The 26,513-nt window shown below is 42.4% G+C and overlaps 1 protein-coding gene and 1 pseudogene across 10 annotated transcripts in view; one reads left to right on the forward strand and one right to left on the reverse strand.

Moving 5' to 3' along the window:
- The window catches only part of Elmo1 (engulfment and cell motility 1), a 578,859-nt gene that overhangs the window by 66,142 nt on the left and 486,204 nt on the right, over window positions 1-26,513 (forward strand). The window lies entirely within an intron of this gene.
- Window positions 9,962-10,580, reverse strand: LOC101717818 (transcription factor BTF3 pseudogene; annotated as a pseudogene).

Consider the following 26,513-nt stretch of genomic DNA (forward strand, 5'->3'; position numbering starts at 1 on the left):
CACAAACTGAAGACAAGCACCTTCTGATATGAGGCATAACATCACTCCTTTGAAATCTCTGCAAAAAATGCATAGCCCAAATCCCTCTGCAAAGAGATGATAGATAAACCCAAATGGAGAGACATTCTACAAAATAACTTTTTTTTTTTACATTTTTCCAATACTCTTCAAAAAATTTCAAGGTCATAAAAACCAACAGGGCAGAAAAAAGATGAAGGACTATCCCAGACTAAAACTGTCAGAGAGATAGAATGAGTCAATACCATAAGCAGTTTTGGATTGGCTCCCACACAATGGAAACAAATTAATTTTCTTATAGTAAAGGACATTATTGCTATAATTAGTGAAATTTGAAGAGGACCTGCCGATTTTATAATAGTATGGATCAGTTTTAATTCCTTGATTTTGATACAGGGCTGCGATTGTGTGAGGGAACACACAGTAAGAAATAGACCACGAAACCAAGCTACATCATGTGCGGGTACAAGCACCCAATGAGAAATGCAAACGTATTGTATACCTCAGATGTACCAATAAAAGAATTAAAAAAAAAAAAGAAATAGACTATGAACAAGTGAGGCCACAAGGCACCTCACAACTGTGGCTTCTTTTTTCTTTTGTAGCCCTGGAGGTTGAACTCAGAGCCTCTGCGCTGAGCTACATCTCCAGTCCTTTTTTTAAAAAAAATTCATTTTGAGACAAGGTCTTGCTAAGTTGCCCAGGCTGGGCTTGAGCTTCTGATCCTCCTGCCTCAACCTCCCAGAATGCTGGGGTTGCAGGTCTGTTTTACCATAACTGGCTGCAATGTAATGTATGGTGAGAAAAAGAAATAATTCTTTTCGCTCTCTCCGCTCAGGTTTTTTGACTAGGACTTTGCAAATTAGACTGCAAAAGACAGATTAACAAGAGAAAAAGCAAGTGGAGGTTTATTCACACGTGATGTATGTTACGGTATAGATCTAAAATGTTCCCCCAAAGTCTCTATTCAGAAGTGGGGCTTTTGGGAGGTGATTGGATCCTGGGGCATTGTGCTCAGTGGCTGCACCTGTCCGTGAGTCCCTGGCTGAATGTGCAGTGAGCAGGTGGGGCCTGGTGGGAGGTGATCCCAGGGGCGTGATCAGAGCCTGGATTCTTGTCTCCGACTCTTTCCTCCTCTCTCTGCTTCCTGAGTGCCTTGGGGTGAGGAGCTCTCCTCTTCCACATCTTTCCACCATGCCATTGCTGCCTTGGATTTATAATTACTGGCTTTGAAGAAAATTTTACTTTTTGCCCTATGGAAATTGAATCCAGGACCTTCCCACTGAGCTATATCTCCAGCCCTTTTTAAATTTTTTCTTATTTCGAGACAAGGTCTTGCTGAATCACTAAGTTGCCCAGGCTGGGCTCAAACTTTCCATCTCCCTGCCTCAACCTCCTGTCTACTTCATGAAGTTTTTCTTCCTGAATGCTGCACTTTCTGTTGGCACATTGGGAAGCTGGTAACCTGAGGGAGTTGTAATCATTACACTCAACCTGAGTAAAGCAATGGTAGGTAGGTGAGCCCTGTCTAAGGAATGGTCATAAGCGGTGAAGTTGGACATCATCTGAGGTCTCTTCTCACTTTACAGCACTGTGGAACCCGAGATGAGCTACCCTCATTATCTACTGATTTTGTATTGGAGGATTCATCACTTGCTAGTATTGTTTCAGGTTTTAAAACTTTTCATTTATGTATTAAAATGTTTTGCAGGCCAATGATCAAAATCATTTGGAAGACAAAGGTCACTTTGGATTGAACTGCATTTTACAGTCTGGAGGACATTTTGGCCCAGACTGGATTTCACTTTACGTTTCATGGTCGTGCCACCTTGTTTCCTCTTCCATCAACCGGCAAGCTCTTGTCCCCGGCAGCCAGACAGGCAGGTTGTCAATAGTTCTCCTCTCTTCGATGTGAAAGGGACAGCACAGCCATTTCAACTCGACCCAGTCACATCCCATCTTGCAAAATTGAACAGGAGGGTTAGTTAGGCATGGTGCACATCTCACGGCATTTGGCCCAAGACAGTCTGCCCGCGTGCTTCTCCTGTTCCATCACTTCTTTACAGGGCAGTGGATTTATCTCTGGGATTTTGTCTCCTTTAATTTCCACTTTCTCGATCGCAGCTGCCTCGGATTTTTCAGACATGATTGAGGAGGAGGTGGACTGAGGTTCGTGAGTGTACCCCTGTTGGTCCTGGGCAGTGTCCACTGCCACCGAGTGTCTGCTGATGTTTATTTGTCACCCTCAAATCAACACTTCTGCTGCTTTTGTGGTTATTTGTAGATAAGCAGCGGGGCCAAAGAGGTGAATTTCCCAGCCAAGGTTGAGCATGGTGGAGCTTTGCCTTCTGATTCCAGCACCCTCATGGTAACCAAGTGTGTGTTTCATGGTCTGTTTAATGCCACAGTTTTAACACTTTTGTACTTTTGTTGGTGATTTCAATCTTTAAAATGGCCCTGATGGGGCCGGGGATTTAGCTCAGTGGTTCCAGCGGCTGTCATGTAAGTGCAAGGTCCTGAGTTGGATCCCTGGTATCAAAAAAAAACCCCCCAAAACCTATCGCTAATAAAATGGCCCTGAGCATGCTTCTGGAGTGCTGACTAGTGTTCTTAGGTGCGAGAAGGCTGGTGTGACAAGCTGCTGCTGTTACATAAGCATCAGTTAGCGTGGCCTTGACCGTGAGCCCATTCATTTATACTAAGCAGGTGTGTTTTCAAACAGAAAAACAGAAAATAAGTTTGTGTGTGGTTGGATGGGGTGACAGCAATACTGTGTCCTTACTCCCACAGGGGACTTGAGGATGACTTTATGGCACATAACTCCTCCATCTCTCTGAATCTCAGCTTCCTTATAAGTAATGTGACTATTTTACTTATCAATGAGCCCAGGAGAGTCCAAGCCAGACATTACAGTCACTGTGCAAGGGCAGCAGGTGCGAGTAAGGACCTTATCAGCAAACTGGGTCATATGGTCATCCTGTTACAGAAGACAGGGAGATTAAAATGCTTGCAGTAGCGTTCAGCAAATATTTGACCATCTGCTGTGGAGCTGGATACTGTACTGGGTACCAGTGGGAAATAAAAACCTCACGTCTCCTGACTTCATGGATTTTTCTGTCTACTGGAAAAGGAGGACATAGAATGAATTTGCACACAAATAAATCTATTGCTGTACATTTCGACCAGTTCTATGAGGGAAAACAGGTTGTTATTGGCAAGGACAAATTTCTGAGAAGTTGGATGGTGAGGCAGGGAAGATTTTGATGTCTCATCCAAGGTCAGAGAGTCAGCTGCACTCCACCAGGAGTTGTTTTCCAGGTGCAGAGTGAGGTAGGCTAGAGCCTACCTGTCAGGGATAACTCTTGGTAGAGATTCTAGAAGCAGCGTCAATCCACTGAGCAACTCCAAGCAAGGAAGGGGACTTTACACTCTGTCCTGTAAGGAACTGGGGTGGGGAGGGAGCAAGTGAATGCTAGAGACCCATGAGGCTCCTGCACAAGTCCTAGCATTACACATAGCTCAGTTACTTAAAATACTATAGGCAGTCAGACAGGGCTGGGCCCTCTAGAGAGTCAATGCAGAAGATAAGAACCTATTACAACTGTGGCTAGAGGCCCATTTGTTAGAGGTCAAGGCTTTAAAACAAGGAGAAAGGATTACACCCACATAGCTCCCCTAGGGCTGAACAGCCACGATTGATATTCTAAATAAGCATCAATCACCTTGGGTAGGAACCAAAACCTTCCCTGCCCATTCCTTGGGGAAAATCCTTGTTTGTTCCGTGTACACTTGCTTGCTTCCCCATTTGAACCCCATTTAATCAACGTTACCTAAGGGATCATACTTGTAATCTTAATGGTTGACCATAGTTTTGTCCCACCTTATACTCACCCTGTGATTTTCCATTGGATCAATGTTACCTAAGTGACCATACTTGTAATCTTATTAGTTGACTATAGTTTTGTCCCACCTTATGCCTGCCTCACCTCAAGGTTTTGCTCTATAAAACTCCCTTGAGAAGCTGGATCTGTGGGCAACCCACTTTCTGGCTCCCTTCTGTCTCTCTTAGACAGAAGCTCTTTCTCTCCATAAATACTTCCTACTCTTAACCTCTGTTGTTCCTAGAATTCATTCTTTGATTTTAGAGAACAGGAACTTGATGTATGGGTCATCTAGCAGGTTGAGAATTATAATATTTCCCTTAAATTATTTGAAGGTCCATATGTCATCCCTATATCATGCACCCAATATCACTAGCAGAGATGTCAACAGGAGGGAAAGGAGAATACAGATTTGGAGGAGATATTTACGAGACTGGGTTTGTTGGTGCTAATGAATGTGAGTTTTCAGGATGAAGAAAAAAGAACAGGAGTGATTCTCAGATTGTTTTAATAATAACACTATTTTCTGAAAGAGGAAATGTTGAAAGAGAGACAGGGGAACAGAGTTTAGAACTCAGCGAATTAGATGCAAGTGTATTTGTACAGAAAATAACCCGTAAACAGTAGTTTCTTTTCTTTCTCCCTTTTAATCTTAGGATTAGGAGGTTTAAAATGTTTATTTTTTCTCCCTTCTCTCTTTGTCTTTGTGGATGTGTATCTAGTGAAGTAAAAATTTGATCACTTTTACTTTTCATGTCAGCCTTCCCTGTACACTCTTTGTATGCATGGCTCAGAAAGGCAATGCCCACCTCCCCGGTTCTGGCCCTCTCTGTTAACTTCTGGCTTTCCCTGATGCACACTTCACATTTGCTTCAGGATGTCAGGAAAGAGAGAACTGGGGGGTTCACGTGGTCTCCATCACTGTGCTGCCCTGGCAGTGCCTGGCTTTGGCCTCTTCCAATGACAACGATTCAGGTTAATTACAAAGATCTGATGCTGTCCTGGGCAGAGTTCTCCAGCCAGTAAGGCTGGGGTTTTGGTCCCACCAGCTGGACCACCCATTTGCAGAAGCCTCCAGATTCTGCTTTTGAACTTGGGTTGGATTTCTGACTGTTTCATTTGGCTTTGGGACCTGCTGGAAGGAAAACTTTCCCTTTGCCCACTTAGCTCTTTAAAGGTTTTGGAGGTGAGGGCTCTGAATTCACTGAGAAGAGACAGATTAACAGGAGGAAAGTCAAGGTTTATTTACATTTGCATACCGGGGTGCCCAGTGCTGAGTAGCTGAATTGCCAGAGGAGAAGATTTAACAAGAAAGCAGTCCAGGGCTTTAGGGGAGAGTGTGGAAGATTGTAATGGGGCTTTTTGATGCTAATGGCAACTGATTTGCACTTCTTGGTGCTAAGGATTAGTCTTCTGCCCAACTGGTAACTCCTTTGGTTCAATAGCAGCTGTGTTTCCCAGAGGCTCTGCAGAAAAATCAAATATTCTCCACCCCTTTCTCTGGGTCTGCAGATTACTGGGATGTTTTTAGTTTTGCTATCACTTTGGTGGGCTGTTAATCCCTTCAGATCTTTTCCTGCCTGAAAAATCCCAACCCACCAGAGAGTCTAATTAAGTTCAAAGTCAGAAGAAAGGGCTTCTGGAAGATTCTTCTTTCCTTATGCAGAGAGACCCACCTGTCCTCTGAGACTTGCATTGCCTAACAAGGAGCTCTGGTAGAGGCAATGCTTGGGTCAGAAATGTGGCATTGCCCTCCGCTCCCATCCTGATGCATGTTCATCTTTCTCATAGCAATGTGAGGCCAGCTCTAGGCTCATCTTTGACCAAGCCCTGTCTGCTGCAAATGACTTCATTTTGGAGACCCAAGGCCTGGCAGCGTCACTGTGCTGGAGCTTGTAAGACCTGCCACATCCTGTGGATACAGAGCTTTTTAACTAACAGATACTTAAAGAATTCTGAGTTCCAGGTTCACAGGGGTTTTTTTGCAACTTTTTGATCTTGAGTAAAAGAAGTTTGAAAAAAAAAGGCAAAAAACAACGAAACAAAAAACTGAGCATCAAGTGTGGCCTGTGGTCTCATGTTTAATTCTGAACTTTGTAAACTTGTGTTGCTTCAATCCTTCCCTCTCGGGCTGCATTGAATCAGTGCTTTTTGGTTGGAAAACTTTTAATATTTGCTTATTGGTTCATAAAAACAAGAAGGCTTCCCTTTTTTTTTTCTTCCAGTTATCAAATATGTAGTAGGGGAGCTGTAGCCTATTAAAATGTGATTATACATGCTTTTATGTGTTGCTTTGTTTCCGGGGGAGGCGATATTAGAGGAATCAGGGGGATGGAAGAAAAGAACAAAAAGTTACTGTGTAGAGTCATAGATTTTTTAAAAAACAACTAACTTACATTCTTTTTATCTGGCCATATAGTGTTTTGAGTGATATAAAAGAGGTGATCAAAATATTCATTCAGTGGATGTTTAAATTCCAACGAAAGTTGTTAGACTGAGAGACACATTGCCATGAATCTCCCTCAAAATATTTTCTCTTACTTCATTCACTTATCCCACCGTCCTGGCCACTTTCTGAAGCAGTTCTGGAAGTCCTCTTTCACTAGTGTCTTTATGAGGTGGGATAAAAAAATGCAATGAATGCTGCTGCTGAGTGCCATCCAACAGAAAGGCAGGCTTGTAAAAACATAACAGTGTGTCCTCGTCCACTTTATTCATCATATCCGGCACCATGCAACTTCTGGCTCTTTGCAGAAGTTAAGATTACCATGGAAGGCAAATATTTTGAATAGATTTAGGATATCAAAGCAGCTATGACACTGCAATGCAAGACCATCATGAGAGAGGTCTTCCAGAGGTGCTTCAGAAAGTGGCCAGGTAACAGGATAAGTGTGTTCAAAGTGAGGGGGAGTATTTGGAGGGAGTTAATGGCTATGTGTTCTCTACTATAATGAGTTTTTTTTTAAAGATTAGACATTCACCACATCTTTTGTTCATACCTTGTATACATATACTGAGTTTTTAGCAAGAACTTCCAAAACTTTATTAATAAATTCAGAGCTATCATGGAGAAGTGGGAGGTGGTTGCTGTTACAGTTAGACACAAGTGATTCCATGACAACAGCCAAGCCTCACCCGCATCTCCTTTGCCCCGGAGTTGCTTGGGCATCCGTGGAGCTGGAGTTCAGGCAGGACTTGTGGGCATGTTGGTCCAGAATGGCCAGCATCCCTTCTAATTAGATTTTGTGCAGCCCATACTGGTGGTGAGTACTTAAAATGTGACCTCAGGTTAGAGCAACCAATTCTCTAGTCTTCGCTAACTTAGCTTTTTTGGGAACTTGGTGCATAGTGCCTACACCCCATAGATAATTAAAATGAGCAACAGTCATAAAATGATTGCAGGGAATTCCAGCACAGTGCACATTTCTCCCATGACGATGACTTCAGTATGTTTTTAGAAATATTAAATAACAAGTTATGTTTTATTTGCTCATTCATTGGATGCCTTTGATTTCTAGCGCCTTAAACATGAGCTCCTGTTAGGCTCAGAGAGAACCTCCCAAGGGAGCAGTGAAAGAGAGAACCAGGAATTATGGGTTGACTCTGTTTACATTTTGAGCCTCCATCGGTAGCTGTGTTGACTTACGGCAAGTAAATATTGTTTGCACAACCATTAAGCATTTATGATAACATGTCGAGCCTTTTAAAGGGAAAGCTCTGGTTAAATTAAAATAGCACCATGAACAAATAAGGCTTGTACTTCTTTTTTTAAGTTAAATTTTATTTTATTTTTTAAGGCTTGTACTTCTTTTAATGGGAAAAAGAAGCAAAATACTCAACAGAGGGATTTATCTTATAGGTCTAAATTTATTAAAATTATCAGTTCTGCCTGATCCTGTTTGGATTAGTGGAAAGATTTGCTTTTGGCTTTGGGATAAGTGCCTTTCCTGGAATTGGATCTCTGTGGGCACCATCTTGAGTGTTACACCTGATTCTGTCCCCAGCTACACCTTGAAATGCTGCCTTGCAAGGGAGCTTGGGTGGTAGGATTTCAGGAGGAACCATTTACTTGCCCTGGATGATGTTTCCCTGTCCGTGTCACAGTGTATATGCTACTACTTCTCCAACATGGAAGTCTGGAGATAGGCCTTATGTACAAGACTGGTTGGAGCTTCAGTGGACTGGCTGGAAAAGATGTGGTCTCATGATAATCGCTCCCATCTGCTCCATGCCATGCCAGGATGGAAAGAAAGATAATCCTGAAAAAGAACATTAAAGGGAAGTTCCAACTGCTAGATCCCTTAATGATTGCGTGATTTATCTAGGAACACAATGGAAAATTCCCATTAAATGTATAATCTAGACTGAGGGGATGAGCAGAGTAGAGTGACAGTTTTCTGTTGAAGTACTGTATTTTTAATCCTTTGAAATACATGTTTTTCTTAGTCCTGGGAGAAAAGAAAAGTTTATTAGTACAATTCAAAGTTATAATAAGGGGTACTTACTATATTGCTCTCATTTTTAAAATGGCACGGGGCATGGCGGCATATGTCTCAAATCCCAGCACTCCGCGAGGATGATACAGGAGGATGGTAAGTTTGAGCCCAGTCTGGGCAACTTAGTGACTTAGGGGCAATCTTGTCTCAAAAAATTAAAAAAGGGCTGGGAATGTGGCTCAGTGCACAGGCCCTGCGTTCAATCCCCAGGCTGCCTCACACTCCAATAAAGAGTGTAGGTTAGGGGTGGATAAAAAGATATATTAATGGAAACCTTAGTTTGGGACCTGCATAACTTTTGTGGCCTTGGAAAATAGTAGTGATCATTTATTAACCACTCATGGGGTGCCTGGGATTTGTCTGAACTACTTTGAATCATCTAATCATGACTGTAACTCTACGAGGTAGCAGTTTCCTTCTTGTTTTACAGATAGGGAAACTGATCCTCTGAGACCTCAGTTTAAGGCATTTGTTAAGGGCCACCTTAGCTGCTAGTTCTTGGTAGAGCCAAGATTCCAACCTATGGCCTCTGACTTTGGAAGTTAAGATCTTTCTTCATGTTAAGTGTCTCAGTCACTTAACTTTTCTAGTTAATTTCCTTAATGTGGGGCTAGGATGAGATTCTTCACAGTAAATCAGTTTTGGAACTAGAAACTCGTTCTCTTTCTCTTTTTAAACTGAAATTTAGCAGAGCCAATGTTCACCTCGTACTCTTGGTGAAAGGTCAGGAGAATGACTAAATGGTAATTACCAGTAGTATTTGTAGCAATTTAAGTCATTTCATGATTTTGCCTTTGACAGTTATTTTTATTAGTTTTAGTAATGTTGGCACGAAAGTTTTTTGAGGCCTGCGTTTCGCTCCTTTCTGATTTGCCTCTGAGTAAACCTTCCCCCGTATCCCCGTCCTCCCTCTGGACCTGCTGAATAATCTTGTGGGCAAGCCAAGGAAATGGGCCACTCTGACTAACCCACCCAGGCAGTGATGACTAAATGGAGAAGGTGAGGGAGAAGAGGGAATTTCAGGCAGTGAATGCGAAGCATATTACTGATCAGGAGACCCGAGAGAGACTGCAGTACCCTGAGCTGTTCAATCTGGAGGTTGGTTATTCAAGTCTACATCAGGAGAAAATGTGCACCTCATTTCCTCAGGAAAGAAAAGGTGCATTCATTACCAGATCACAGATTCCTCTGCATTGCTTAGTGTTTCCTAAGACATAGATAATTTAAATATGTACAAGGAAGTTTAAGAGATTTCTGTATTTATTAGTGTAGAAACCCTCCTTCTATCTTATTTTACTTCAGTGTGTTGCTTCACATAAGCAAAATGTCCAGATAAACTAAACACTTGATAGTAACTTATGATAGAATTTTAGCTTTTTTTTTTTTTTAACTAGGCAAAGAATTTTATTAATCTTTGTTTTAAACTTTATTCCCAGGCTTCTTCATTAATTGGCTGCAAAGAATGAATTGTATGTAAGCAAAAACTGAAAAGAGCTGCAGTGTCCAAGAGGCTTGGGCTTAAAAACATTAGAGATCTAGGTTTTATCAGATCCATAAACAAAAACAATTTTGAAAAGCAGTCATAATATAAAATAGCAGCTCCCAGTAACTTCTTCCAAGTTATATGTTCTTCAGAAGCTGACTCAGTTCAGTTTGCCTCATTCTTAGAAGCCTCACCAAAATTCTCCACAAGATCTGGAACTTCATCATCATCCTCCTCTCCAGTAGCAAGTGGTGCTTTTCCATCCACAGATTGTTTGGGCAGAGCTTCTGCCAGTCTCCTTAAACTAGTCAGACTGTCTGCACCGAGCTGGTTCAAGATGCTGGGTAGCATTTGTGTCAGCTGTTTCGTCTCAGCATGGACTGTCATGGTGAAAGTGTTTGCTGCCAGAGATGCCTGAACTTTTGGGTTGTTGAAGTGGATCACTGTTCCTTGGTTTGTAAACATATTCGCCTCTTCAATACCAGAGATATTGTTTAGCTGTAACTTCTTTGATGAGAACTGAAGTTTTTTATCATCTGCTGCAGCTGTCCTTTGAACCACCTTCTTCTTCCTGCGAGCAGTTCCTTTCCCACCAATGTGCACTTGTGCCTGCAATTTGGTGAGTTTTTCCTGGTTCGTGATAGTTTCTTTCATCTTGTCGGAGCGGTTATGGGGCAGCACAGGGGACTAGGGTTGGCGCTCAGGGGGTCTTGGGCAGACCAGCTGAGATTAGGTGCACACACGCAGGGACTCAAGATGGCAGCTAGAGTGAATTTTAGCTTTTTATTAAATATGCCCTGTAGGTAAATGAGGATTCAGAATTTTAGAGCATATATTATATGTATTGCTTAATGAAGATTAATAAAATGAATATCCAGGCACCCACCACTCATCCAAAGAAATAGAACATTACTAGTAATTCTGGAACTTGGATCCCATTTCCCATCTTCACCCTAGTAAAGATTGTCCTGAATATCTTCTGGTTTGTGTCTGGATGTCCTCCCAAAGCCACATGCGGTCATATGTGGGGCTTTTTCAGAGGTGGCTGAATCTAGAGTATGTGATTGCTCGGACTGAGGGTGTGTGATTACTAAATCACTCCACTGGTTGGCTTGGCACCATGCTAATCCCAGTAGCCTACGTAGAGTATAAAAGGGGCAGAAAAAGGCTGCTAGGGCCCCTTGGTTGCCTTGGTGCCTTCTGCCCGCCATGAACGGTTTCTCCTCTGTAGTGCCCCTCTGCCACACCACCCTGCCTTGGAGCCAGCCTACTATGAACTGAAACCTTTACAAACTGTGAGCCAAATAAACCTTTCCTCCTTTAATTTGGGGTGTTGGGTATTTTGTCTTAGCAACGAGAAAAAGTAACTAAGACAGTATTTTTTTTTCTTTTTCTTTAGAGATACATAAATAGTATATTTTGCAACTGTATAAAAATGGGATTATTCTGCCTGCATTTTTCAATGGCTTGCCAAGCAACAGCATTATGTTTCTGAGGTTCACCTTTGTTGATGTATGTGGCTGTTGCTTATTTTTGCTTTTTGTAATGTATTTTATTTCATGACTATAGTAGACTTGGTTTCTCTTGGAAGTAGACATTTATCTGTTTCCAGTTTCTTGCTGTTAGGAAAGATGATGGATCCTTTCATCCATTCCCTGTTGTAGATGAGCAGTTTTTCCAGGATGTATAACCAGGAGAAGAGGTATTGTGTTCTGTGTTAGAGCTCAAGAACACGATATTGGGAGGCCAGTACATTTTCAAGTGGTGCCATTTATATTATTTTGCTCCGTGTACTTGCCAAACACTGGGGGTTGATGAGTTGTATAATACTATCTTAACTTGGATATAAAGTGGTGGCATTTTGGGTACTTTTCTTTCTTTACATTTCCCTGATTACTGATGAGATTGACCATCTTTTCATACACTGATGTCTTACATGTTTTCTTTTTCATGAAATGTCTCTATATGTCTTTTGGGTTTGTTGTCTTTGTTGTATTGATTCATTAGGGTTCTTTGTTTATTATAAATGTTATGAATATCTCTCTCCATATGTGGAGTTTACTTTTTCTTACATGTTTTTATATTTCTTATTTTTTCTTATGGCTCCTTTGGTAAATGGATGTTCCCGCTTACATTATAGATAGCCAGAGTCTGCATATTTTAGACTATTTGTAGTTTAAAAAAATACTTGCCTTTTGGTAATTAGAATATTCCTGTACCCTAAGATTTACTAGATTTCTATGTTTTTTCATTCAAATATGTACTCTTTGGAATTGTTTCATTTAAGGTAGATTAAAAAATAGGGACTTAACTTCATTTCCTCCTTAGCCAACATTGTTCCTGTACCATTTATTAAACAATTTGTTCTCCACTCCGCATTTTTCTACGCTGTCATCTTGAGCAGTGTCGGCTCCCTCGTAGGTGCAGGTCCTTATGTACATTCTATCTCAGTCACGGATACTTGGTGACATCTTTACAACAGTGGGTCCTCTCATTTATAATCTTTGTATGTCTTTCCATTTATTTTCGTGTTCCTTAATATTTTCAATACATTTTACTATTTTATGCAGAAAGATCTTGTAAAGTTTTGTTCCATATATAGCTGTTCCTCAGTACTTAAAACAGATTGGTTTTAGAACCCCAGAGGACACCAAAATCTACAGGTACTCCAGTCCCTTGAATAAAATGGCACAAAATGTGCATACAAGCTATGCGCATCCTCCCAAATACTTTATATGTAAAATATCTATTTATTTAATTGGTATATGTTTATGATACATAATTGTAAATTCATTTTGGGGAGCTGGTACCTATGCATATAACGTCATTGTTTTTGATACCCTGTCCTCTCTCACTCTTTCCTCCTGTCTCCTTCCTTTCCCTTTCCCTTGCACTTCTGAGTACTTCAGATCATCTCTATATTACCTGTAATCTCTGATACAGAGAAATACTATTACATAGTTGTTATACTCTATTGTTTAGGGAATAATGATGAGGAAAAAAAATCCATGCATTTAACACAAACACAAAGCCGTCTTAGGCCTCTCTGAGGAACACATGAAGGAGATACGAGGTGAGCAGTGCTGAGGCTGAGGATCTGTGGCAGGCTACAGCGGAATGTGTGTCCCCAACACTTCATTCCTGTGCACTCAAGACAGTCTTCCGCATTGGCAAATTCAAGTTTTGCATGTTGGAACTTTATGGAAGTTTTTAAAAATTTTTTCATTCATGGTTGGTTGAACCTGCAATGTAGAACCCAGAGATATGGAGAGCCAACTGGATTCCTAAATATCTTACAGAAAAGGGCCAGGGACCAGGCATAGACCACAAGTCCACGCCTCCACGACCCACCTAGACACACCCAAAAGTGTGCTGCACCAATCCCCTTGGTGGATCCCAGTGCCAGGCAAGTTGACCTTCTACCCTAACCACCAGAAAATTTATAAAAACTAGGTCATCAGAAAGATTTTGTTTTCATATTTTTATTGATGTAATGAAGCTTTATAAATGCATTTTCATAGGATGTGGTGTGTGTGTTCTTTCACTTTCTCAATGGACTGTTTGGTCCACTCTCTGATTTCTGAGGTTATGAATATAAGCTCCTCACGAACAGCAACCCAGGCATTTGCCACTCTCGTTAGAGCTTCCAGGTCCGGTGACTGATTTGTGAACAGTTGTGAAGTGAATAAAGAGCCTCTCTTTCTCCCTTGGAGGAGTTTGGCAAATGCTGTCACTGAACTTAATCTGGTTCTCAGTTCCGTGTTGGGAGATGATGCCACCAGGGAGACCACAGATGCATGGACCTTTGTGTCTTCCCAGGCTTAAGTCACCACCATCAACAGAGACTCTGGGTGTGAGGGTAGGGATTTCAGGTCCACCTTTGTTTCCTCAAATAGAAATTCATGAACACAGTGTAAGTGATTCATGTGTCTGCCTGTCTTTTTGTCTTGCGTGTGCTGTTACTCTAAATACTTAAGTTTAGGAGATTGGAATGAATGTCATTGTCAACCAGGGGTCACCTCCTATGCCTCAGAGCCTGTTTGTAAAATGAGATTAATGAATAGAATCTGCTGACCTACCACAGACACCCTGTGTGATGAGATGTTATGAGTATTGACAAGTGTAGGGGTGGAGAGGTGTGATATTTTTCCTCCCCCTCATAAGGCTCAGGGCTGACACTCCTACAACGAAAGACAGATTAACAAGAGCAAGACGGAGCAAATTTACTTAACCAGAGTTTTACCTAATATGGGAGTCTTCAGAAATGAAGTTCAAAAGGCCAGGGAACCATTTTTATGTTCAGATTTTATGAAGAAGGGGTGGCCATATAGAAATGTGATTAGACAAAAAGGGTCAGATGGAGAAGAGAAAGCCAGAAAAGCCTGCCTGTTCAGATTCTTCTTCCCTTTCTGTGAGGCATTTCTTCTTCCCAGTTTTAGGGCTAGATTCCTTCTATAACGAGAGTCTGATAAACTACAATTAGGCAAGGTAGGTCTGAGCGTTTCTCGATGACCAGCTCATAACATAGAAAGGTGGGGAAAGTTAGAGTAGCATACCTAGCTTTTATGGCTGGCTCTGGAATGGAGGGGGAACTAGAATTTCCATGATCTATCTTGGGGAAAAGAAATTCTGGTTTCTGCAGCCTGCCTTGGGGAGAAGGGGGGTGGCAAATGAAAGAAGACAAGAGCACTAGAAAGATCTTGCTTATGAGACTCTTTCCTTCAACAGAAAGCATTCCTCAGGCCAAGACCCCATATTTTGAGATATTTTGAGACCCAATATATATTTCTTAATGTATGAAAAGTAGTTAATGCTAAAGTCTGATACAAGCTAGTTTTGACTAACAGTGTTCATTTTTGTTGTATGCCACATAATTTAACTCAAGAAAAAATGTGCTAGACAGTTTCTTCACTTGTAGAAGAATGACATAGTTATGAAAATTGAGGAGCAGGGCCAGGGATTTAGCTCAGTGGTTCCGCCACCTGCCTCGAAAGCGCAAGGTCCTGAGTTCGATCTCCAGTACCAAAAAACAAAACAAAACAAAAAGAAAATTGAAGAGCAAAAGTGCAGCTACTCTTTCTGAATTTCCCATCTCATCCTTAAGCTCTTTCAATACGAAGTGAAGTGTTTGTTTGTTTGTTTTGTTTTAGAATTTGGAAACAACTTCAGGTCATTGTCTTGACCTTGGGAAATGCCTTTGTGGAGGGAATCTCCACCAAGTGGTTAATGGAAGTGAAATTTTAGCTTGGCCATTCATCTATTGGTATTTCCTTATCAGTGTGGCAGTTGTAATCTTTTGTAGGTTCTACAAGGAACATTAGCTATACATTTTTATACTCGTGACCCTAAAGCACAGCACTGGAGGGACAATGATGCTAATGGTGAAAGTCTACTATGTCTCTCTTTGCAGAGAAGATTGATGTTAGGTTGGGATCTTTGCTTATGTAGCTGAGAGCAGAGGCTCCTAGTGAGGAAAAGAGCACTCTTGAGATTGTCTGCACTGATTAATTCATTGGTTAGTTCTTGAGCACACTGTCTTACCTCAGAAGCCACATTTTTTCCCCCGTGTTTTTACCCTGGGTTTGAACTTGATTATTGGGGAAATTAAAGTTTTGATCGTAAGAAAGAAGACTGAGAAGAGCAGACGGTGTTCAGAACCAGCGCTTTGGTAGTTGCAAGTAGGAAGATGACCACTCTTCCACTTTTACTGGTGGGGACAGCTTCTCAGGCGCCACCGCTGAGCAGGCATCCTGCCGCTGCCTGTTTTCTCCTGTGCTGCCTTGGTGTAGGCCAACACCTCCCAGAATGAGCCTGTCATCCCCAGGCAGCCTGGAAGCTCCTGGGTTCACTGTGGTCTTCCCAGTTCACCAGGATCCCTATAGCAAGCTTAGTGATTGATTAGTGCTTGCCGCAACAGTTCCTTTTTATTTCCAGGTGTCCTTTTAAAAGACCCTTCACTCTCGGAAGCTTCCCAGCCTTTGATTACCCTAAGAATTTAGGGCCACATCACCGAATTGAGAACACAGTGTGGGGTTGTGGCCTACTATTAGAGGCTGTTTCAGTAAAGACTGGGTGTGTTTTCCAGTCAATGGGTGCACACAGGAGAGTGGCTATTGCTTTTCCTTTCTTTGCAGGCTCAGATGTGAAGCTGTGGGGGCGAAGAGCTTTTAGTTTGATAAAAGCTAAAAAAGTTACCTGCATTTTTCACCTTTAAATTAGGAGAGTTATTCACAACTGTCATATACAGAAATGTTTAGAACACCAATCCACAAATAATCTTTAATGAGTTCTAAGTGCCTTGACACACAAGGGTTTATAAAAACATCCCGAGCTCTGTTACAAAGATGCTTCTGACCTATCTGCAGTAGGATTCACCTTTTATGTTATTTTTCCATCAATGGTGATAGAAAAGCAAATACGCTGAGCTGTCTGGCACCTGAAAAACAGGATGTGACCACAAAAGCTCTCTGGTTTGCTTTTGCTTCCTCGAGTAAAGCTTGCCAAATTTTAAAGATGGTGAAATGGCAAGAAGAAGAAAAGTTAGTTTGACTTGAATATTTTTGTTCTTTTGATTACCAAAAGTAATTATTTTGCCAAAAAGAAAATAAAAAGGATTTGTCTAGAATTAAAATCTGCCTTATAGAATTTAGAAGTTATTTTTCCTAAGCATTAAGGGTTTTAAAATGAAAGAAGCAAACAAAAGGAGTCTTTCTCCACTGGGATTAACATTTAGGTAAAGGCAAAAATGGTCAAGTGTGAATAAAACTCTGTAGGACAGCCCTCATTTCAGAATGTGTTTCAACATTCTACTTGTGATCTGAACTTGAAACACTTTCATGCATATATTTAATATTTGGCAGAATACCAAATAGACAGCCATATGATGGTTTCTTGAATATCTTTTTCCTGAATATAATACCATTTTATATTAGGGAGATGAAAACTATGTCTTGTCTTTGGGAAAGTGCATTGAGAGGCCCACTGTGCCATACCAGGAGGATACTGGCCCTTGACACTTTAGGGGCCAAGAGATGCAGTGTGTAGGGTGATTCCCTGGCCTTTCATGGGAAGGCTTTTCCTTTAACGACAGAAAGTCCATGACTTAGCACAGGGTTGCAGCTAGATTTCAGGGAAGGATTATTCCTGAGGGATTTGCATTAGTCAGTACAGAAGCATTGGGTGGGAGGTGGTGGCACTGGGGTCGGAGTCCTTCTATGGTGTAGTTTTCTAAGGGTGCCTTTCCTGGCTTCTTTAGATGCCTTGTCACTCCCATTTCAGTTCTTTTCCTCATTCCTGGGCTCTGGAGGTATCTTCCTCTTCTCTTTCTGCTTCTACCGGTGGATAGACCCTGTGGTACCAGGAAGTCTGAGATTTCAAATTCATGACTTAGCCTTGTGTCCTCTGACTCAAAAGCAAGCACATGGCCTTCTAGAGACTCCCCAAGAGTCATTTTTTGCACTCTAGCAAGAAATGAGATAAGGGAAAGGATGTTTCTACAGTGTGTTTTAGAGTGATGCCATGTAGTTGTGGCAGGAAGGAAAAGTGGAGAGCAGAGGAGAGGAGGCCATGTTTCCTGGAGGAACTTGGAATGAGGCAGCTGTGGAAATGGGTTAGGGATGGAGAGGAGGGAGGGAGAGGGTTGGGTAGGTGGGCCTGGTAGGACTGTGCAGGCTTTTGTAGGGCATATGAGAGACTGGATGTTAGCCTCAGAGCAGGGGGAGCCGTTGAAGAGACTGAGGCAGAGAAGCTATTTGAGTCTTTGTGGTTTCTACCTAGGTGGCTGTGTGGAGAAAGAGAGATCGCAGGGTTGTTGCAAGAGCCCAGATTGCTTTGGCCCAGAGAGTCATTGAGCGTGGAGTTGGGTCATGGCTGACTGCACATGGAGGGGAAGGGAGCAGGAGGGTGAAGGAGGACTCCCTAGTTCTGGCATGAGCTCTGGAGATCCCTGGGTTATGCAGAGGAGGCTCGGTCATACCCCAAGTTGCTGGCCAATATAAGAGTTTGTGGTCATGGAGAGTCTGTTGTAGGTCCAGGTGACCCTCCCAGGAGACTGTGTTACAAATTCCATGGACCAGGCTGCCCATTCTTTCAAAAAAGTCCCCAGTATATTTGCTGTGAACAAGGAAGAGAACATGGAGACCCATTCTAGTCCTTCAATGCCTCTGCCTGTTCTATGCATGTGGCTTTGGTCACAGTGAGTCACATGGATGGCTATGCTTGTTACCCACATAGGAGCTGGAAGCCCAGGCTCCCAGTGAGCCCACAAGGGAAGAAGCAGAGAGGCTGGTGAAAGGTCTACCACAAACCCACTTTTTACCATGAGGAACTCCGAAGGAGGAAGAGAATCTGGAGGGGGTCTAATTTTAGACATGTTTTGTTTCAGATGCTTGTGAGATAGACCTAAGTAGCTATGTCAAGTAAACAGGTGGATATTGAGGATGGAAGGAAAGATAGAAGGTAAGTGGGTGGTTTAGGGCTGTCAGTGTGCCATGAAAAGTGTGTTCATGGGGTTTTATGAGATTCTCCGGAGAGAGCGGGAAGACAGGGACTCAGTGAGCCTTGTAGGAGTTCAGCTTGGCTGTGGGAGTCTAAGCCCTGTTGAAATCCTTGTGTCTTATCACACTTTACCCTTACTGCCTGTGTGCTGTGGAACAGCGTGAGGCCCACTGTGTTATAACCGCTTCATCTGGGCAGAAACTTGGTCATTTTGGGTCAATCTCATAATCTCTAGTACCTCAAAGAATACATAGTGGGAGGTAGCTAATATTTGGTAATACTTGGCAGAATGTGGTAAGGAGAAATACACACACACACACACATATATATAAAATAGATGTATTCCTTTTGGCTAGCTTTAGTAAGTTGTAATGAAATCAATCCATTTTCATTCATGGAGCATTAATTGACAAATGTGTATAGTCATGTAACCATCACCACAATCAAGAAACAGACATTTTCACCACCCCAGAAAGTTCCCTTGTCCCTCACTGCAGAGTCCACCACCACCCTTACCACTGGTAACTGCAGATATGCTTTCTATCCATACAGTTTTGTCCTTTCTGGAATTTTCTATAAATGGAATCATACATATGTGGTCTTTTGTATGTGGGTTCTTTTACTTAGTGTAGAAATAGAGGCAGAGTTTTTCTCTTAAGGTTCAGGTAGTAAATATTTCAGACGTGGTGCCTCTGTGGTGCTTGTAGGAACTAGTCAGCTCTGGTGTTAGTAGTGCACACGAAGGGTCTCATACAGCCTTGTGGTACTTTTCCTTACCATTTGCCGCAAAAGGTCACAGCTTATGCACCTATAAAACAAAACAAAACAGAACAAAAACCCAAGTTCACAAGACAGAAGCATAACACATTTTTAAAATCAAAGATTGCACAATACAAGAGCCTTCAGAAAAGAAGACCCAAAGACCCGGGGAAAACTATTTTTATGCTTAGTTTTGCTGAAGCATGGAGAGCTGTGTAGACAAAGGACCCAGCAGGGCCCTTCTGTCCAGATTCTTCTTGGCCTCTCTGCGATATTCTTTCCTCCTGGGCATAGAGCAGGACCACCATGGAATGAAAGTCTTCCAGGAAGAAGAGAGACGAGAGAAAATAAATTTTATAGGTTTCATGTTTTGTTTGGGGGAAGAGAAATTCTAGTTTCTATAACCATGATTACGGGAGAATTCTGGTTGCTATGACTTGCTTTAGGGTATTAGAAGGGACTGAAGACAGAGGGGTGGGAGACAGTCAGAGAGACTCTGCTTCTGAGGCCTTCCAGTTGCTTTTAGTTCAATGTACTCAGCGTGCCAAAGCATTGTCCTCTGGGGTGTCATTTTCTGAGTCCAACAATATGTAACTGAATAGGTATAAAACTGATTGTAGCTAGGCACGGTGATGTAAGCCTGCAATCCCAGCACCATGCAAGGCTGAGGCAGGAGGATCACAAGTTCAAGCCCAAACCGGACAATTTACAAATTTAGCGAGACTCCTCTCCAAATAAAAAATAACAAAAAGGCTAGGGGTGTAGCTCAGTGTGAGGGCCTTTAATCCCCAGTACCAAGAAACAACAACAACAAAAAACAAAGCCAATGAAAATAAGTAACTTTTTTTGTAAAAATTGGCAGAGCCCTGACTTAGCATGATTCGCTTGTGATATTATGTGTATCAGTACCTTCCTCTTCTTTTATTACTAATCTTCCATTGTATGGATGATATTCTATAATTTGTTTTTCAGTTCAGCAATTGGCGATGTCTAGCTTTTGTATTTTTATAAATGCAGCTGTTAGAATCATTTACACACAAGCCTTTGTGTGGATGTATGTTTTCACTTCTCTGAGATGAACCCCGGAAAGGAAGATATCTTGGACATATGGAAGTGTGTGTTTGATATTATTAGAGACTCAGCAAACTGTTTTTGAAAGGAGTCCTACTTTTTTATGAGTAATGTATGAGAATTCTAGCTGACCTAAGTTCTCGCCATTGTAGTGGATGTATACTGAGTAAATATTTATTAATATTTAAATACTAAGGGACATAGAGTCAATGAAAATATGCTGTGATTATTGCTTAGTGTCACTGTGTTTTTAATGTTATTTTGTAAAGGATTACTTGTTCTGTCTTCTGGCTTTCCCATAGGTTCTTAAATCAAGTTCTCACTCTTAAACCTTAAGGTTGTTTATAAGAATTTCCGGTTGAAGATACTTAGTCACCATCATTGTAGATGGCCATGATTTCAGTATCATCCTTACTAATGGGGGTGCATAGTACAGTTACTCTTTATTTTTTGCAGGCTCTTAAAACAGATAGTTGACTAGCTGAGGATTAGGTGGAAATCCTTTTGAACTTTGAGGCCCCTGATTTGATGTTCCTATCTACTCCTAAGTGTGCCAGTTAAAAGTACCTACAGGCACATCTGGATCTTTTTCTCCAAAAAAGTTATTTGGGTTTGTTGGGCCCCCAGCATTTATGCTTTATGTGTGTGGCTGAATTAATCTGTGCTTGGAAGATTTTTAAGTAGATGTTTGAAATGTCAACCACAGGATAGTTTTTTTTTTTTAAATCTCAGTCTAGTTTCATAAACTTTCACTTGAAGCTGTGTAACTTCCCAGTGAACTCTTGTACCCCAGTGAATTGATTTGCCATTTAGGTTCTTTGTCATAATAAGCTCATTAAATGCTGGAACCTGCTACCAAAAAGTGATTATTTCAGTTTTCAGTACTTGTTCTGAGCCTGTTCTCTGACAGAGCTAGATGTCAATTACGATTATTCCTTGTTAGTGGAAATAAAATCATGTTACCCGCTTATAAATGAATCTCTCTGTTCTCTCTCTAGGAGGTGGGAGAGTGTATTTAACTCACGCAAAAGTTAAATATCCATTCATTATTAAGTGGAAAGGTAAAAAGATAGAGGTCATAAAAAAGATCCCTGTTTTACCACACAGGAAGTTATGCTCAAGCTGTGGGGTATTTTCTCGGCAGCGTTTCTCAGAGGCAGTATTAAGTTGCAGTTTCCATCACAGCACCAAGAATTGTGTCTTTGTTGAGCCTGGAAATCTCGAGCCATAGCTGCTTGCTGGCGACACAGTCAAAGTCTGAAGCAGGTTCAGGAAGTCCCGGTTGGTATTATGGAAGTTCGAGATGGAGATGAACTAGGGCAGAAGGGATTGGTAATGGAGCTGTGCTGACCTTTGACCCTTCTTCCTTCAGAACTGTTTTGGTTGTAAAGGCCTGGATTTGCCATTCCATCGCAGGGCTAGGGATGTTTAGCTCTCACTCTGCCAGGCACTGCTAAGCACTGTGTGTCCTAAGGTTGGAGAAGTGCAGTGTGGTGGCTCAGAACACTGGCCTGGGCCAGGCCAGCTTGCCCCCTCGCCCAGCTGGCAGCTAGTGCCCTCCAGACGTCATCTCTTCCTTTTTGGAGCGTGGGCCATGATAGCACCTGTCACAGAGCGATGAAGGAGGGAGTCTGTGTGAACTGTGTCACACGGTGCCTGGAACCTGCTAAGTTGTGAGGTGTTTGCTATTTATTGTCTTCATCATTTTGGTACTTTCCTATCCTGAGGAACCAGTCACACAGGTGTTGTGGCTTTCTCCATTTTGCAGAGAGGCACAGACAGCATTTTTGGCAAGGTTAGGGATTAGTGAAACTAGGAAGAGAAGTCAGGCAGTCTAAGTCTCATCTGAATGTTCCCGCTCCACTCTGCTGCTTCCTACTTACTAACAAGGAAACGGCCATGCACTTTGGTTGTGTGGATGCATGTGGAGTAGAGCAGAAAGGTCCAGGTGGAAGAGGCATGTGAGTGGGGTGAGTCTCCTACCAACAGCCTGGACTTTTCTCTGGTTCCTCCAAGTGAATCATACCAGGGGTCAGCAAATCGGCTGAGAGAGTCTGGCTTCTATTTGGGACAGTCTGGTCTCAATAAAGGACATCACCGTGTGTTCTGGTAGAGGAGCCAGCATCCTGGGTTCCCCTGGACTCCAGCTTCTCTCGATCGCTTACTGTCAATTGCTTTTAATATTAATCTTTTAAGAACATTAAAAATCTGTCACCTTGTCCTTCTGCGGTTGCACCTCAGCCCCAAGGATGGGAGCAACAGTGTCTTTCTTACCAACCTGTACTTGTCCATTCTGGTCTGGTTTCAACCCATTCTTCCTGTAGGGAGAGGTAGAATATGGATGGAAATACTCATCTTATGCTCTACCTTTAAACCTCATCTGCTTTTGCATTCAAATCTGGGTGTGTCTGCTTCCAGAACTTTCTTTTTTTCCCCCTCCTTACTTGTGTAGCCTGTGTATGAGTTGCCCTTGCTTTAAAAGGCTGAGAAAAGTAAGATTCTTCAGGTTCCAGTGGGATTTGGCTTCCTTTGACCTCATTCATCAAATTCATACCTCTGATAATTGGGTCTCAGAATCCTCCCCCATTACCAGATCTGTCTGTAGAACTCAAGTGTTCCACCCAGATTTATAATGCCCGATGAGTTTTTCTAGGCAGGAAGATAATAGTATAATAATAACATGACAACATCCATATGGTGACTTCTTCTATTTTTTCTCACAATTACCCTCATCAATCTAGCAAGTTTGTGTGTGTGTGTGTGTGTGTGTGTGTGTGTGTTTTGTGGTTGTTTTTACTGTCATTGGGTTGCTTTTCCATATCAGAATCCTCACCAAAGCAGATGTTGCCAGGTGGACCCCCATTTTACTAGAACTGAATATAGATAAAGAGAAATTTATTTTATTTATTATTATTATTTTTTGGTACTGGGGATTGAACTCGGGTCCTTGTGCTTGTGAGGCAAACGCCGGAACCACTGAGCTAAATCCCCGGCCCCATAAAGAGAATTTTAAATTATCAGCAGCCTAATAGAAGATAGAGGAGAAACCAAAGTCAGTTTTTTTTTCTTGGTACCAGGGATCGAACTTGGGACCTTGTGCTTGCGAGGTAGGCGGTGGAACCAGTGAGCTAAATCCCAGGCCCTCAAAGTCAGTTTTTGAAGGTACTAACCCAGCAAGCTGCCCACACTGAGTTCGAAGTTCTTCTTTCTGTTTTCCTCTTACGAGCTTTAATCTGACCACTTCCTGGGGAGCTACAACAGGTTGTGGGAAGCTCTCCTCAGGATACAGTAAGGGAGGATGAGCATTTTGCAAAGAACTCCATTGAGAATGTTATCTTCAGGATGGTGGGCAACCTCAGGACGCAGTCTACAATGCTGGCTTCTGCAATAGAACTGCAGACCCCACTTCTCTCAAACAGGCACAAAGGGTGCCGTTTAAAAGCGTTGCCAGGTTTTCCCTATAAAATGAATATTGTAAGGAATTCCTGCAGTCATCTGCATACCTGTGGAAGAGCCAGTGGGTCTTCTAGGTATTCTTGTGGGAAATTCCTCCAAGTGTTGCCATATGTCCATGCTAATAGCATGTCCCTAGTAATGTTTTGTCTTAAGACAAATCACACCAACGTTTTGGAGGAATTTAGATAAAAACTAGAAAAAGAGATTTGTGTTATACAATACAGGGAAAATAACAGATCCTCCTAAGGTGAAAGAGAGAAGAGGGAAAATGCTATAGGTTTGTTTGTTGTGCTGGTGGATGTGAGGTTGTACCTAAAATTTAGAGGGATAAAATACAGCTACCCCAAGGCTCCTATAGTTACCCAAATCTTTGGGTGCTCTAGTCCTTATATAACCCATGCACATTCTCCCAAATATTTCAGATCTTCTCTAGATTACTTATAATAATTAATTACAAATGTCACTAAATATTTATATTGTGTTTTAAAAGTTTCTGTTACTTTGTTGCATTAATTTAAAAATTTTTATTTTCCAGTTTTTGTCGTTGTTGTTTTGAGATGGAGTCTCACTATGTAGTTCAGACTGGCCTTGATCTCATTGTATAGCCAAGGCTGGCCTTGAACACCAGGTGATCCTCCTGCCTCAGCTTCCTAAGTTCTGGGATTACAGGTATGCATCACCATGTCTGGCTTTATTTTCTAACATTAGTTGGTTTAAACTGTAAAGGCAAAACTCATAGATATGGTGGGGAAGCTCTGCCCAGGATTCAGTGAGGGTGAAGTGAGCATATAAGAAAAATTCCATCCAGAGCATTGAAGATGGTGGTGAGTAGATAGGCAATCCCAAGATGCAGATAGGACCCTGGCTTTTACAGGAGAAATGTAGACCATATTTGCTCCAAATAGGTACCAGAGTGGACTATATTTAAAACCTTGAAAGTAGGGGACATTCATGTTTTCTGGCTGATGTATTTTGGGAAGCGTTTTAAGGTTCTTCCTTTCCTTTTCCTTCCTTCCTTCCTTCCTTCCTTCCTTCCTTCCTTCCTTCCTTCCTTCCTTTGTAGTACTGAGGACTGAACCCAGGAGCACTCTACCACTGAGTTATAGGGCCTCCTTTTTAATTTTCTTTTGAGTCAAGATCTTGCTAAGCGTCCCAGGCTGGGCTCAAACTTGTGATCCTCCTGCTTCAGCCTCCCAGAGTTCTGGATTATAGACGTGCACTACCGCACCCAGTTGAGATTTTTTTTAGAGCCAAAATTAGACCAACCTCAAGAGTCAACAGGGAGCTGAGTCATATCTGTTTTCCTTCCCAGTAAAATCGCAGCTTGAGAGGAGCAGCAAACCCATTGGGCCCAGGTGGACTGTGCCTACCGCTGTCTACCTGCAGGGAGGACCTGTCCCTCAGGCGGAAGAGAACAGAAGTGACTGTGCAAGTCTGGAAGGACACACAGTTGGGGAAGCTGTGCACTCAGGGGTCCTTCTCAGCCACTCATCCCCCAACCTGCGGGACTCAAGACAACACTCGCTTCTCCCAGAAAGCCTTCCCGGGGGACCCGGGCCTGCGGTGGGGAGGGAAAATGGTGTCACATGTTCTGTTGGGCATCTGTTCAGGGGGTTCTCAGAGCAAACCAGTGCTCCAGGGTCTGAGTCCAGCTTTCTTCCTCCGGTGTCTCCTAGAACCTGCTGCACATTCTAGAAAAAAAAAAATCCTCAAATCTAAAAACCCCTCTCGGGACTTCAGGCAGAGTTATCATTTCCTCTCCATAACACCATTACATCCAAGTCTGGAAGGATAGAGGGTGGCATAGATTCCCAGGCATGGGGGGCTCTGTGTTCCTGAGATGAGACTGTAAACACGTTCCCCAGGCACACTTTCATCTATCCATGGACCCCATGTGTTGTAGTCAGGGTTTGCCAGGGAATAGATTTATACAGGCCACATAATTTATAGGATTATTTTATCATATTCACCTAAAAAGTCAAATGAAGAGAAGTGCAAGAGATCTGTCCGCTCACTAGAGACCCGAAGTATCCAGCTGAGGGCCTGGATCCCGAGGCAGTGTCCCTCACAAGTCCAGCTGAAGGCCTAGAGCCCAAGGCCATGTCCTCTATGAGTCCAGCCGGAGGCCTAGAGCCCATGGCAGTGTCTCATGCTAGTCCATATCGAGATCTGTACCGGGAAGGCCCAAAGGCCAGTGGTGGAAGCTAGGAAGCCTGTGCCAGCAGGGTGAAGGGTCTGTGCCACTAGGCTGAAAGATCTGCCCTGGAGCCAGGAAGGCACGCTTAAGGCGAAAATTAGAGCTGCCCTGATAAGCACAGCAGCCATCCCCAGAGACAGTGAGCACCTGAGCTCCTCCTGTGACGAGAACAGCAAGTTAGTGTCAGGAAAAGCAGCCATGGCAAGCTTCTCCAGGAAAATCAATAGCCAACCATCTTCCTCTTCAGTTCTTTTTTTATGCCATTAGCGACAGTCCTCAGTTGGGTCTTCCACACCCAGACCACGCTGATTTAGTTCATCTGGGTGTTCCAAGTTGACCGTTATTTAACCCACCACAGTCATGTCTGGTAAATAATATCAGGCTGGCACTGCTGTAATTGTCATCAGATATTTCATTTTCAGAGCAGTTCTGTGAGAAAGTTACTGTCCAGGTGGAAAGGTGTGCCTTACCTATCATGTGAGTCTCAGGTAAAGTACCTATAAAATAAAAGAAATTCTGACAAGAGGAAAGCATAACAGACATATTTAACCATGATTTTATGGGACACAAAAGTCCTTGAAAATGAAGACACAAAGACTCATAGAAAACGATTTTTTTTTGGTGCTGGGGATCGAACTCGGATCCTTCCACTTGCG

The sequence above is a fragment of the Heterocephalus glaber genome, unplaced genomic scaffold (genome assembly GCF_053883595.1).
Source record: "Heterocephalus glaber isolate CG9 unplaced genomic scaffold, H.glaber_assembly_v1.0 deba00001610, whole genome shotgun sequence".
NCBI classification, from domain to species: Eukaryota; Metazoa; Chordata; class Mammalia; order Rodentia; family Bathyergidae; genus Heterocephalus; species Heterocephalus glaber.